At 40.3% G+C, this 16,326-nt stretch overlaps 1 protein-coding gene across 1 annotated transcript in view; it reads right to left on the reverse strand.

The window, feature by feature from the left end:
- GLI3 (GLI family zinc finger 3) overlaps positions 1 to 16,326 on the reverse strand; it is a 394,212-nt gene that overhangs the window by 173,192 nt on the left and 204,694 nt on the right. The window lies entirely within an intron of this gene.

Consider the following 16,326-nt stretch of genomic DNA (forward strand, 5'->3'; position numbering starts at 1 on the left):
AGGTGTCGGAGCGCTTTACATGAGTACCAGTGCATTACAGACGGATACATTCATGTTAGGCACGAGGAGATGTAGTGAATTGCCCAGAATCATCGGATGCTTGAAACTCCCCTGCTAGACTCGAATCTGGTTGCGCAGCTTCAAAGCCGGCCGCTCTAGCCGTTCAGCCACATACCTAAGACACGAAACTGTCCCTCTCAACGCAATGGGCGCGCATATCGGAGGCGAATTGCGAAAGACAGCAGAAACTTATAGAGATGTCAACACGTGGAATTTAATGCAAAAACTTAATGTAAAAACTTGCAAAAAAATAGCCAAACTTAATACTCGTTCAGCTCATTAAGCGTTTTCTAGAAACTGTTGAGATTGTGTTTCGGAGACTTCAAGTGAAATCTTTAAAAATGAGCCATTGTGCCAGTTTTTCTAGCAAGGATACCTTTAGTGCATACAAATAGTGTGAAACACACAGTTGCCGATGACAATATCAGCTCGTACTCTAGTGGATTGTGTTTTTTCTATGCTCCAGTTCTACAATTTTGCCATAAACATAAGCATAAGTATGCATTGGTTGTGGCGATAATTCGTGAGAATTTGGACAAGCGTGACGCAAACTATGCAGCATAATTTACATTTCACCTGAGCCTAGTCTTTAGAGGTTGCGTTTGTTCCTTATATAGGGGCATATGTATTAAAAAAAGGGTTTACGAGTCCTTAATAGCGATTTTTGTGTATGTAGGAATCGCAATTGCGATTCCTTAATATTTCTTAATTGTGGATCGCAAATTGTGATTCACAATTAAGGAATAGTTTCCTATTTATTCCATCGTAATGAATGGGAAGACATTCGCAATTTGAGAGAACCATTTAGGTACTCGGAAAGTGCAAATGCAATTTCAAGGGTGTAAGGGTGTCAAAAGGACGCCCTGTTGCACCCCTGAAATATGTATGTGTGCACATGTGGCGCACATACATGCCCATATGCATGTATATGCGCCACATTGCACATTGAAAAATGCCAAAAAGTTAATTTTTCAAAGAAATCGCAAATTACCACCAACTCGAAGTAGGTGGTAATTTGCGATTTCTTATGCCAAAATCTCAATACTTGGGTGCGTCCTGTGTCACATTTAAGGCATCGCAATTTGTGATACCTTAAATGCAATCGCAAAATAGGGAATTGCAAATTTAGCGATTCCCTATTTTGCGATGCCCTTTGGGATGATACATCCCAAAAAGACCTTTTCCCATTTGCAAACGGGCCTAGTTTGTGAACGGGAAAAGGGCTTGATACATATGCCTCATAGGTCGTTGTACAATGTTTTATCACCAATTTATTAATGAGCACAAAACCGAAAAATACCGGAAACACACCAGTTATGGTTTGCAACGCACAATGCTTAGTACAACTCTTTAGCCAATGGCAAAAAAGTCTATCTACAAAGTGCAAAACATGGCAAGGTTGTGAGGTTTGGCCTGCTGCATGCAATCCATAACTCGGGAATTTAGGGGCTAGTTCTGTTCTGTGTTCGCTGAACCTTAATTAACCTTTAACTGTTTTTTAAACGCATATACACTGATCCTAAAATAGAATCTGTAGGCCAATAACAGTTGTTTTATCAGTAACTTCACTGTACAGTAGTAATAAAAAGAAAGTTGAGCTCTTTATTCTAGTAAGAAATGTGTGTATCTATGTTTTATTAGTACACTGGCGCTCAATATTAGGTGTTATATATATACAAACCGACATAAGAGCAGGTGTGCCCCTGAAATGAGGTTTCAATATTAGTCAAATTGTAATGGCAACACTATGCTCAGTACTTTACACATCCATGACATACGCCATATTTCCATGCTCTTTGATTTATAGCTCAGCGCAACATTAAGGTAGATTTATCTTGTCTGGTTTATTTATAACGAAAAATGAGACAACTGTCAAACGTGACTGGTCATTTACAAATATAGAGTTTTTTAAGTCTACGTAAAAGATGGCAGGGCAGCAAAATATGCTTATATGCGCTCTGCTTTCTGACTTCTTCATTTATCACTTGGGAATGATGTCCTATGCTGAGCCTCGGTTCCCTTTGCTCAGTTAAACAATAGCAGCATGCACATTCATGTTAATAGTGTTTTCTTTTTTTTAGTGTGGTTCACAGGAAAATTGATGCCCGAAAATGTGATTTCAAATGTTCATTAATAAATGAAAAGATTCTAATGTACGCCACATAATTGTGTAGCTACATTTCTTTTTTTTTGTTCAATATCTTTATTATTTTAAAAAGTAAAAGTTCATAAAATTATAATAAAATGCAATCCATCAGGATAAAGTAAGCAATAAGTAATGAAAACATTTGGAAAAATATAAACACTAATATAGAATCCATGTTAGAAAAATAACAAAATTACAAATAGTACTAAATCAAAGTATACAATTTAAAAAAAAGTAGATAATAAAATGATAACAAAAAATTAGCTGCATTGCAAATTATCCAAAAACTATAAGAAGGAGAAGAAAAAGAAGAGAGAAAGATAGGATAGAAAGAAGGATGAACAGGGAAACAGGAGGAAAGAGGATGAAAGAGAGAGGGGAGGATATATAGATACATAAAATGATAGGTAACTGGGTAGATACATAATTAGATAGATAAATAAATAAATGTTAACTGTTAGATGGAGGCACCCGCTGCAGTGGAAAAGATAAATTAAATTAAGAAGTAGAGACAAAAGGATATTGGGCTACCAAACCTAGCGAGGACAGTTTCATATACTTATCTAAAGACCTCCAAATCTTAATAGAGATGAATGGAGTAAAATGTTTCTCTTCAACAGAAGTATGGGCCCCACGAAGGAATGATACCCAGGCCCACCAAGTATGATAGGACAGGAGATTAAAGGATTTCCACTCGGTTAAAATAATTTTAACAGCAATGGATATGAGGAGATTTAACAACTGCATGTCAGTATCGTCCAAGGGGAAAGGAGTGCATGCAGCCCACGGACCTAATAAAATCGTAAGGTAACGAGAGCTCTACTGGAGTATCAAAGATTAGTGAAAGATGTTTCTGAATCAAATCCCAAAATGAATGTAGTAACGAGCATTCAAAAAACATAATGTAGCTACATTTCTAACATTTTTCTATGTTCATTGTGAAAACAATATTTATTTGCCTTCCTGCAGTGTGTTTGTGACATATCACGTCCAATAACAAATATTGCTTATAAGCAACAGTTTCCGCATTTTAGAGTATCTTAGAAAACACAGCAGTGCTTAGAAAGTATATCATCAATATTTTGAGAAATACCATCTCATTTACTAGTTGTTAAATACACTGTTCCTGAGTTACTAGTCCACTATCATGAGAGAGAGAGAGAACATTAATGACAAGTATATCTAGTCCAAGGCAGGACGGCTCGAATGCTACTTGAACAATCTATCAACTGAGGTCTGTGTGAGAAAAGGGGGCCTATGGAACAAAGGAAACATAGGCTTTGGGCCATTCAATATTTGACCTCTGCCACATTGTATTCCGAAGTGTTGGTTCCATCATTTCAATGTATTGAAATAGCATTATATACCCGGGCTTTGGGGACTATATCACTTGATATGGCTGTAAGTTGCTGGAGATATTTTATACAGGTGTCCATTATTGATGAAGGCCCTTTCGCCAAGCTTTAGGCACAGGCTTGCAGGTGCATGCCCATAACTAACAAGCATTTGCAATAGGTCTCGCATTTACGAGAGTTTGAGCTATTGGCATTGTAATTGACGATGCCTTTTATTGCAGTTTTGTTAATTAACACATAAATAAAAGGCATCGTCATTTGCAATGCTAATAGCTCAAACTCTTGTAAGCACGACACCCATTTCATTTCAAAGAAGCGGCCACCATTGTCCCAGGTGGCTTGGAAAGTGAAAGCGCGCATGGCGCGATGAATGTTGCAGGAAAGTATGTCATGCCTGCAGTAAGAGAAATGCATGAAAGAAAATAGTGTTTACAGACTAAAAAAGTAATCCCCTGTAACAACAGAAGTAAAAGGGCCCAGGAGGTTACAAATGAAGACAAGGTGTACTAAGGAAGGACTAACAAGCCTATTAACGAATCAGAAGCCAGCATTTATAAGGGACAATGCCGCAAGCCAATGAAAAATATGGGTGGAGAATGGGCGGAGCTTCAAGGTCATACTCGAACACAGCATGCTTTGCAGAGCAACACATGCGCTGCCCAGGATAGACCTAAAAAACCGGGCCAGAGCATTTCAACATAGCACTTTTCAGCAAGGGGTGAAAGGTGAACATTCAGTGACCTAATTTCTAATGCTAAAATAGAAGGTGGCCAATCCAACCAACAAAGCGGTCTTTGTGCTTTAGCAGAGGGTACCAAACACATGCCCACGCTAACACACACACACACACACACACACTCACACACACATACACACACGCACAAGAACTGTTCGGCATTAGATATTACCAGATGGTGTACAATCCCACCAGATGCTAAATAAACCATGCATGCATGGGGTCATTAGAAAAAGCCACATACAACAATGCATGGTAGAAGCAGAATGTACAGACACCAGTGAAGTTTGGTTACAAAAGTTTCACTTTGGAGGCTCTTCTTCAGTTGTGAGGGCTTGAAAGTGAACTAAAGAAATATTCGTGGGCGAGATTAGGGTATAGAATTTGCTCCAAGGCATCTTGTTCAGACGCTGAATGTCAAACTGTATACCCACTAAAGGCCAATACATAAACCAAATGTGACAGCTCTTTGGGCAAGAAATAGGTGAAGGTGGGTGCAATGCAAAGCCACAGTCAGAAAGGGAGCAATCCAGGCCCAGGTCCCGCGCCAGGATACTAGTCAGTAACAGAGTGCGTTATAAAACAATTTATAACATAACAAAACATAACATTCACGGTACAGTTGTTTATGCATTTTTTGGATCCTGCCTACTCGCCTTTCTCGGGTTTTAAAATAGTCATGAATTAAAATATATACATAGAGGAGGTTCTGAGTGAGCCCTCTTCATCCGTTGATATGTTAAATTGTCGTTCACATGTTGCTTCTGCTGACCACTGCAGACAAAATGGATCAGCCCACTTAGGCATTTGGCTGTCTTGCCTGGGATAGTATTTCCTAGTAACACATGCACTTAGAAAGCAGAGCACTTAGTGCTGAGGGCCAATCTGTCCTTTTGTTTATTTATTTTTAACTATTTCTAAATGTTTAATTTCTATTGCATATGCATAAGAAATATAAAAAAAAGGCACAATTGCCAATGCCCATCCTATGGATTTTGTTATTGCTTGCTAAAAAACAATGCTGAAACGAAAGCCATGGAGGGAAATCTCTCGGCCACAAACCCACAGGCGTCCAGGTAACAGATGTGTCTCCGTATGTAACAAGAAATAGTGGAACTACCAACAGCTATTCCTTGGATTTATAGTCTACGGCAGAGCATGGGCTCACCTTATACAACAGAACAAACCGAAAAGCCTAACAGGAGAAATACGTGAAAGTATGGGACCATATCAGCCTGTGACTTTAGTGAAATTAAGATTGTCAACCCATGACAATTAAGCACACACAACCACAGTGATGAGAATTTACAAGTCTTCTCTGCAGTTGATGTGTTTAACAGTATTGGCCAGAAATATCGTGAGTGTGGTTGTACTACATTCTGGGGGGCCAGTGAGTGACATTTAAAAATAGTTTGCTAGGTAAGCATGCGGAAACAGAGTGCAGGAAGAAAATACATTGTTTTAGAAAAATAAGTGTAGAGAAGCGGAGGTGATAAGGAAATAAAGGGGATAAATGAAATCAACAGAACAGTACTCACAGGAAGCCCACACTCTCCATTTGGACCTTCAGGACAATCAAAGCCTTGTAGTCCCTGCAAAGAAAAAACTGGCTCCGTAGAGCCGACGGGGGGAGGAAAAGTGAAAGCGTGCGATGCGCGCCCTGTGTAACGCCAGCCCTCCGGGGACAGGAGATGTGCATGCGTACGGAGTGCACATCTCCTGTCCATACGCGTGCACATCCCCTGTCCGCGCGTGCCATCTCCTGTCTCCCTTCGGCACAGAAAGCGGCAATAATAGATCTCGCCATGGCGAACGGCGCGCATGTGCTGCGTCGCTAGGCGAGACCTAAAAAGAGGCCTTGATGAAGGGCTCATTCTAAGGGCTATAATACTAGCTATGGAAACCTACTGTAAACAAACAACCTGGTAATGAATACCAGCAAAACCAAGATAATGATTTTCAGGAGTAAACGTGAATTCATCTTTTTCGTTTTCATAAAGCATAAGAAGTTGGAGCAAGTGGCATCCTTAGGGTTAATAATGGACAAAACATTGACATTGTAATCCCATATCCAAACCACTAGGCATAAATCAGAAGTTTCTGAGGTTGGCGCACATGCACAGTTAGAGGTTTCTATCTTTATTAATAAAGTTTTCCAAATAAATTTGGATGTCAAATCACATATGAGCACAGATGTGGGGGGCTTGACAAGACAAGACAAGTGAGAGCAGAGGACTCTAAGAGAGGACATTCTGGAAATCATTTCTTAAACTTACAGCAAGTTTCCCCATAGCAGTGTTGGAAGCAGACATTGGCTATACTTCCATTCAGACAATGTCAGGTGGCTTCTATCAAATAAGGCTAAGCTCGAGAAGCACTAACCTTGTAGACCAAGCATGAAATGAACATCTCTCTATGCGGTCAAAATCCAGTTATGCAATTCAATCTAACAAGGAAGTTGCAAGACTAGGTCTATCCCTGCCCTCGAATATGAACCTGTTGATATGCAAGAAGCTGAACGCCATAGTTAACAAGCAATCTCTGAGCTTAAAGTTTCTTTAAAAAATCAATGCCCTTGGTAACCTTCAACCGAGTTGTCATGCTAACTTGTTCAACCCATTTCCAAACGCTTAACAATATCTAGTGAACCAGAGGGAAAGAAGATTGTTTGCCCTAATTAGGGGGAGGTGCCTACTAATGAATATGACTAAGAACAGGAGAACAGAAGAAACCAGACAGTCTAAGACAAATGCCTTTTTGGTGAAAGAGATGACCTGGAATATGTTATGCTGCTTTGCAGACACTATGCTAAGGTCAGGTCCAACACAATAACCAAGTATCTATGCAAAGATTAGATTACTCCAACATATTATATCTTGGCCTGCCGGAGTATCTCCTGCAACGCTTGCAGGTGGTCCAGAACACGGCCGCGCGGGCCATCTTTGGCCTCCACAGGCGGGCCAGAGTCTCTAACCTATTGCAGTCGCTCCATTGGCTTCCTATCCGGAAGCGGATAGTGTTTAAGGCCTTGACACTGGCCCACAAGGCTTTGTACGCCTCAGGAGCTCAATATCTCCAAAGGAGGCTCGCCTTCTACCATCCGGCCCGATCTCTGAGATCTGAGTCTCTGTTCCTGGCGGTGGTTCCCCGAGTAAAAAAGGCCCGTATTGGAGGCCGCTCTTTCAGGCTGCGAGCTCCGCAGCTCTGGAATTCTCTTCCCTTGACACTACGCAGTACATCGAATCTACTGGCTTTTAGGAAGGGCCTTAAAACATGGCTCTTTGCCCTTTTCTCTCTGTTGCTGGATCTCCTTTATTTCTCTGTATTGGTTCTGTTTTGTTGTGTGTCGTTTGTCTTTTCTGGTCGCTAATAAAAGCGCCGGGACACTCTTTTGGAGTAGCCGTGCGCTATAGAAGACCTACTTAGCATAACATAACATAACATAACAAAGAGCAGCTCGAAAATGCTGCAGACCTAATATTATTTTTGTTGTGTGACCTAGTGAGCCAAGCATCAAAAGCAGCCAGCCAATATCTGAGGCTCAGCTGGGAAATTTGTTCAAAACTCCAAGATGCTTAAGAAGAAAATGTGTTGGATCAAAAACTTTGTAAGATCCTATTGCTTTTTAGCTCAGTATATCCTTTTATGTGTTTTTATTTTAATTCGGAGTGATGCACTTTGTTTTTAGAGCATTTCGCAATTTAAGTTTCTAGTTTAAATCTTTAATCATTTAATTGTATGTGTGAAAAGCAGCTATTTTTTGTACTAAGGGCCGAAAGCACTTTAATAAATAAATATCAGAATAGTCCATCAACAGAGGCTTATATTTCGAAATAAAAAACTGTGAAACTTAAAAAGAAACAAAGATATTTTGGAGATAAGAAGTCCTAAACTAGGCATCATTGGTGCTCTCCAGTTCCTTTGTCTACAAATGCATTCGTAACATTTCAGTGTCTTAATATAGCATGAAAGCATAGCCGTCAAAGGGTATACCAGAATCTGTTTGAGCTACAGTCCTGAGCCGCAGGCAAGGGCCTATAACGAAGGAGAAGCTTTTTAGTGCCCAGTGTAGTTTAAGACAACAGAGATATAATTAATTTAAAACATTTCACCCAATGAGGGTATAATGTTCTAAATTTAAAGTGAGATAAAGATAAAGATAGGCATTGGAATGTTAGAAGCACAAGGTCTATAACAGCAAATACTGAACCTGTGACACCGCATTGTGTTCAATGGAGCTCTAAACAGTCCAGTGTTCTATGTGTTATTATCTGCACGTGCAAGTAATAACTCCAGTGAATTATCTGCCCCTGAAACTACAACCCAAGGCACATGTGAGTATCCTTAGTAATGGGAAAGGAAATAAGGCTGTTAGCACCCTCTGCGGCACCCCTCACTACTGTAAGAGATAACAAGCATTTGTAATGCAATAGGTCTTGCATTTATGAGAGTTTGAGCGTTTGACATTGTAAATGACAATGCCTTTTTTTACGTGTGGTTTTTAAAACAGGTAAATAAAAGGCATTGTCATTTGCAATGCTGAAAGCTCAAACTCTCGCAAATGTGAGAATTATTGCATTACAAATGCGTGCTATAAAACATAAATAAAAATATTTGAGAAAATAGTGCTCCGAGGCTGTAATTAAAGCTTACCGAGCAACAACACATGTAACAGGGGGTGTTGCCATGGAACGTTACAAAATGAGACAAGGCGATACTAAGGAGGGACTACTAAGCCCTTTGACCAATGAACAGCCACAGTTTATGGTGGACAATGACACAAGCCAATAAAAAATGTGGGTGGAGCTTCAAGTCCCTACCTCAATACAGGATGCTGCACAGAGCAGAGCATGCGCTGCCCAGGCTCGACCTAAAAACCTGCTATGTATTAGCGCCCCACTAGAAGGGAGAGATGGGTCTGCTGTCCAAGTCTAATGGAAAGCAGCTCCTGCTTTGTGTCCTGATACTTAGTTTACAGAACGATCTCTCTCCCTTTGAAGTTTCTCTATGTCGACTCCACCCCTTACTTAGCTAGAGGAGAAAAACAAGCATGACAGACACAGAATTAGAGGAAAAGTAAACAAACGTCTTATTATTTTCCTTCTGTTTTAAGTCTCTTAAGCCACACTCTGAAACTTCATCCAGGCTACATAATCCTTTAAAAAAGAAAAGGCGGTGGGAATAGTTGAACTTCTTAGATGTTACGTTCTCTCCAATCTGTACAACTGATTTTTTTTTTAAAGAAAGTTAGGCATCAGAGGGTCGATGTATAATACATTTGTTTATTTAGTTTTTAAATGCATTTCTTTGATTTCAAATAAGTTTGTACTTGAATAGTGGAAACATGCCCAATGCAGAACTTCTAATGTAGAATATTTCAGCAATGCATTTTGATATCTTTGACAATGTTGATAACAAACTATCTCTACCCTTGTCAACATTTTACTAAAATGTCTGCATTTGGATATGACCACTGAATGGCTGGTCTTAAATTAGGGAGAGTACCATATGCATTGGTCAAAGGGACAGGAATAAACCATTTCAGCGCATCTCCTCTTCCACTCCTTTTTTGGCATGAAGTAGAAAACCATCTGGGGTCTGTTAAGGTAGAAATTACTCATTGTAAAAAGAAAAAACCTCTCTATCTCAATTACCAGGCTCCAATAATTTATCAAAATACACTTTGGGACTGGTTCGCAAAGAATTTTTTGTAACTTACTTTAGCAGACCCGCTCCTTACTCTTGAATTCCATAAGCCAGATTCACAAAGATTGTTGGATGCGTAAGTCTGAATTACTTTTATAGTACTCCTGGCCTACTTATGAATTTCAGGATTAAGACTGAAGTACATCTAGCTTACCCCTAGAACTCATAAGTACTATAAGTGTAAGTCATAGCAAAATCTTTGTGAATCGGGTCCTGTGAGCAAGCCAGGAGTACTAAGAACGTGGCACAAATGAATCCACAACAGGAGGCATTGTGTCCTTTATCCTTGACTAAAATCTAATTTGAGCAAAATAAATATCTTCTTGTCTGGTGTATATTAATGGAAATGGGTTCTGAGCACCTAGATGCTACAAAGATAAAATAACTGATCCAGATTCCACATGTGGGAGCTGTACATTTCTCTTAGCTACACATCTGCCAATGTCCAGTCCTGATGGTGTTTCAAAGGCAGATAAAACTGTCTCTGCCCTAGTTAGCTACCAAAAAGAATCTCCTGCACAGCTTAATGCATAGGTGTGCACCACTACCTAAGTTGTAAAGAAATGTGGGACCTAGAAAGTAGATGGGTTGAAGAAAAAAAGCCCAACAAGTAATGAAAGGACTATGAGAGATGAGTCTGTCCACAGGAGTCAGTGGAAAAGGCCGCTACTGAGATGGATGTGGAGCAGGGTCAGGACCAGCATGCTCAGAGAGGTGCACACGTGTTTTTAACATCATATTTGAAGCACTTTTTAGGTTTCGCTGCACAGCGCTTGAGAAATCCCTTGTAAATAAAACAAAATCTTAAAAGGGCTTATAGCCCACCCATTACTTACCTTTTGTTGGCTTTCTTATCACTGTAATTTCCCTTCTTTTCATTACTGACTGTGTGAGATTTCCTGTTGGATTCCTGTCTCCCTTCTTTTCTTTTTGTGTGTTTTTGCCTTCTCTGGAACACTGACCAAGTACCTTTTCCTTTTGGAGTGTTCATTCGCTGCTTCCGTCACTGCAGCTACTTTTGTCCCAAACACCCTGCCCTCCTCCTGCTGTCCATTGTCCCCCACACCACCGTCCCCCCACTGTCCATTGTCTCACACAAGCCTTCCCTTTTCCATCATGCTGCTTGCCAGCCTCCCAACCCCCACCCCCCCAGCACTCTTCTTATTTTTTACATGATGCACCACAGCGCTGGCTGATGTGCTACATGGCTTAAAAGAGAAACGATCAACGCTGGCTACATCATATCACTTTCTTTTTTACTTGAAGCCATGAGGTACAGCAGCCTACGCTGCAGTGCAACATGTAAAAATAAAAACATTCACAAAGCCAATAGATCTCGCATAGGCGCAAGCTATTGGCTTTGCCAATGCTTGTTGTTCTTGCCACAGAGTTTCAGCAGTACTCAATAGTAGAGAACATTGATGAACTTGGCGTAAGTATTAACAGAGTGTAAAAAGATTTCTGGTCTAATCAAGGTTATATTTTCTCCTTACAGCCTGACACGTAAGCTAGGACATCATAAGAGATCCCTCCCTCTTTGAAGATGGCGTCGAAGTGAAGAGACATGTAATTTAGAAAGAAATAGACCAATGAGACAGGGGTGCATGTAGATCAATCCATAGATACCCACATTTACATTGTGTAAGTTGAGAAAAACCTATCCACATGCATGAAGTGAGATACATACCACTGACCATACAGTCATGTGTCCAAGGACAATGGCTCACAGTGCATTAATGGTTGTAGTTGGAGGAGCAGATTCACCACGGCTGCACTTTTACGTTCACACCTAAACCAATAACTAGCATGTAAATCTTAATTTGAAAGACAGTAATCCATATGGATCTTAGCATGGAATTCAGCCTAGTCATGCTAATACTCCAACAGCATATAAAGCACCATCTTCATGCTGGCACTGTCACAGTGCGTAAAGCGCCGTCTCCATGCTAGTAATACAAAGCCATCAGCATGCAAAGGATCATTCTTGAACTAATGACCCACACACCACCACAAGAGGTAAGTAAAGCACCACTGTCCAACTCAACCCATTCACACCCATTTCAAGTACATCAAAAAGCTGCTTTACTTTGCCTTTTTGTTGGTCTGTGTCACTTGCTCCACCTAACCCCAATTAAACGGATGTGGGCTGCGTGCATTCTACATTAAGAAAAACCCTAATATGCAAAAAAAAAACGGTTTTACTGATTAAAGTCATTCTACCTTGCAATATCAGATGTGCAATAAAGTAAACAGCAAAATTCATAATAACTTCGGACGAAGGTGTCTATGATTCATCTCCATAACCTGTAGTAAGTAGTGAACACATTCAACACTTAACAGCAGAACAAGGCCTTCAGCTTGCTCTGCACAACTTTGCCGCCAATAGAGAAAAAAAACACTCGGCTCCTGCCTGAAAATAGATCAGGGAGGGAAGGGCTTTCCTAGTTGACGTTTTCTGACGAATGCCCTCTTGGGGAAACAGCGAGCTTAGACTTTTCTTTAAAATTCATATTCCCACAGAGGTTGTGGTTGGTTCATGGGTTTCTTGAGCAGCCTTGTTTGGTAGTTCTGTCTGTTATAGCAATATGCCCTAATCAGTGTTCAGGATGTGAAGCTGTCCCATGCCAAACCCAGCCACGCTTCTTCAGTCACAGCATGCGGAGGTGCAGCTGTAGCAGCTACTTTGTACACCCCGGCATGCTGTGGAGAAGCCTTTGCCAAGACTGTCATGAGAATGCTGGAGCCCGTGATATAAACAGGCCGTACCACAAACCACAATTTTTGCTCGGAAAGAAAGGATCAGGGAAAGATTGACATTTAAGAAAACGGAAAGGCTAGTAAAACACAGTGGTGATGGGAACCAGAAAGAAAATCAGTGTGGTGGAATTTTGCTGCCAAACAGTAATCTAGCACTAGCTGTAAACAGGGTGGAACACAAATTATCCTCTCTAGAAAGTGTATCACCTTATTCACATGGATGTTGATTGACCAAAATCTCAGGTGTAGTAGAGGTGACATCAAACACCCTTTGGCCCCAAAAGACATCGAAGGTGAGACCTTCTGTTCTACTCTTGCCTCCTCAGTAGCCTTTTATTTCATAGTAGAAGCTCAAGTTGTAGAAACTACTGAACATGAACAGGATTCAAGGACCCATCTTTACTTTCTGTTCATGTTGTTGCATTCTTGACCCCTTAGACCAGCAATTGCAAGGCCAAGAGTAGCATTTGCTACTGCAGTACTACCTTCAGTAAGCACTAATGACAGCCATCTTTATGTCCTGGCACGCATCACTGTACCAACTCTCAGTCCGTCGCAGCACATACCTTGACTACTCAATTTGTCAAAACTAGACTGCCACCCAATGCATTTTCTGTTGTTCATTTCACTTTTACTCCTGATACATCCTAGTTCAAAGTGGCGATAGACTGCAGTATATTCAAGTGCACTTTCTAATGTTGTGATAATTAAAAAAACAAAAACAGATGAGGGTTAACACCATAATCAGCAAAACTGTTTTGAAAAAGTTTAAAGATGCAGTGCAAATAAAGAGAGTATGGCTTTTTTCTGCTATTTAATACCCAGATGCTCTCAGTTTTAGGAGCAACTGCGCCCCATCCCCAGTAGAGGCAGGCTGAATAAATGTTGCAGTAAGAAAGACAATATTGAAACAGTGGGAGAGGGGATCAATGGGGCCCAAAAATTGATGGTTTCCAGGTATATCCATTGCTTAGCAGCAGAAATTCTTGCCAATCTTTCTTTCATGTCCGCCTACAGGGTTACGCACACAGATTGGCATGGCTTTAAACGTTTTATGTGTTGCTTCAGCAGCGGGACTGAAGCACCTATGTAACTTTTTCCTACTTAAAATAAGTCATATGAGGATGTGAACCAAAATAAAATGTTAGTAGTGAACTAAGTAAGATTGTGCGAGGTGCACTTTTTTCCCCGCTGGCGTAGTTTTGCCAAATTCCCAATTTTCACTCTTTATGAACTGTGTCTGGGCAAAGTTTTCTTCAGGCTTACGAAATCATTTTTAGCTTGATTGAAACCAGCTAATCTGGAAAATGTACGATTTTTTTGTTGCAAGTTTAAATTTCGCTGGGCTTTTCTCTTCACAATGGTGCTTCACAGGCAAAGCATAGTTTATGTTGAACAACTTTCTTACTGGTGTTTTAAATGGCGACCCTCATACAGGAAGGAGATGCGGGAACCCTGGGAGAGCAGTTTTGGTCTCTTTTAATTCTACAGGTTTCAAAGGATGGAACAAATAGGCTTCTGAGCTGGCACTGCGAAAGTTCATTACAACATCGCTTACTGCGGCGCATGACCTCAGAAGCCAGGCATCTGGCTGAGAGGAAAGTTTACATTAATGTGATGAATATACATCTGGTGTAGATTTCACTGCGATTTTTTTTTAATAAAAACAAAGGTGTGTCTTCCTGTTGAATACATCACTTCGTATGCTCCTGACTGGTAGTGCTACCAAACCAAAAATATTCAGGTATTATTACCCTTGCCTCTACTTGAGATGCTGAAATGAACACTTTATTTTTTATTACATTTTTATTTCTAATGAAATGGAAATGCAAATGGTTTAAAGAAGGTTGGACAAAGCCTGAACGTGTCTTAGCCAACATAAACCAGAGTAAAAATATTCCCCCTGAATGTAATGTCCGTGAGTTAGCGGTCACAGTGTCATGTTATGTCAAAGACCACACTGAGCTTTTGAGGATGCCAAGTAGAATCCCCAGGGTCAACATCCCTGAGAATGCTTATGCTGTCATTGCATCCATGCCACTTCCTTAAACAGAGATCCTTCAGTGCCTGGGTCCCGCATTTTGAATCACGTGATCATTACAGGTCAGACTTAAGAAGGACATTAGGATGTTCAAAAAACTAATAAAGCGTGATCTTTGACGATTCGACCCCGCCTTCTATGGCTGCCAATTTTATTGTGACCTTTAAAAGCTCACTGTGAAGTGTGTTCTGCACACTTTATAACACTAACTAACTGGTTTATCCACTCACTGAGGCACTCACTAACTCATTCACTCACTCAATCACTCGCTCACTCACTAACTCACTCACTCAATCACTCGCTCACTCATTCACTCACTCAATCACTCGCTCACTCACTCGCTCACTCACTCATTCACTCACTCAATCACTTGCTCACTCATTCACTCACTCACTCACTCACTCACTCGTAATCCTAACCATGCAGGAGAGAATGCTGCTACTGAGAAAACCTAGGTAAGCTTTGAGTTGGGCTGTGAGAATATGAGATGAAAAAGAGCAGGGATGTGGTAGCTCAAGCAAGAGGGGCTAGGTCAGCCTGGGTAACATCTAGTAGAGAGAACAGTGCAAAAAGACAAGCAATGCACTATTTATGTACAGCGACTTTCTGTCTAAAAAGCAGGAGTGTTATTTTAAGAAAAACTACCTTCCTGGAGCAGCTAGAACCTCTGTTGCTGTTTCAGCAAAATTAATGGATTTACCAAGTCCAGCTTGAAGATGGATGCTTACAAAACAAATTTCAAAGAGTGAAACAACTAAGAACAAAATATTGAAATAGATGGTGCATCTCTATTATTTTCAACATGAGTATGGGCTCTAATCTCAGACTAAGAAACAGAAATAAAAATGAACGATTTATTTCTGTTCTGTTACGCTACACACATTTGTAAAGTGTATTTATCTACCATATATATAGTCCAGCAGGAATTTTAGAATCTGGGCGCTCGTCTGGTAATCTCATTGAACTAAGTAAATGTGGTCTGTGGACAATGTATTCCATAGTACTTCACAATATATTTAGAGGGAATCATATTGTATAATGGTCAGCATGATGAGAATGTTCTAATGGATTATATTGGATCCTTGTAGAACATTAGATGGATGAATGTGTGTGTGCAGAAGGGCTTTGCCATTTGTTTCTTTCTGCTCGGTTGCATAGTTATTCATTTCCCATCTTGGGTGGCTGTTCAGTTTGGTGGAAAGTTGCTTGATTTTGGTAGTTTGATGGTATGTGTGTGGGTATGTGTGTTTGCAGTGGTATATTTAAATTAATTTCTTATTAAAAATTATAATTTGTTTACGCACACACACACTATAGGCTAAAATGCTTGGTGCACAGCACTGTCTGTTATCTTTTGCAACTAGGTCTAGTTTTAAGAAACCTTTTAGAGTGACAGAAGAAACATGCTTGTTTTAACAACAATTTACACTGGGTAAGAATGGTTAACTGTGCAATTGGAAATCAAAATAGCCCCAGCAAGATGTGGAAAACGTTTTCTTTCACAGTCCTGCCACTCTGATTAACA

Source organism: Lissotriton vulgaris, chromosome 4_1 (assembly GCF_964263255.1).
Source record: "Lissotriton vulgaris chromosome 4_1, aLisVul1.2, whole genome shotgun sequence".
In the NCBI taxonomy this organism is placed as follows: Eukaryota; Metazoa; Chordata; class Amphibia; order Caudata; family Salamandridae; genus Lissotriton; species Lissotriton vulgaris.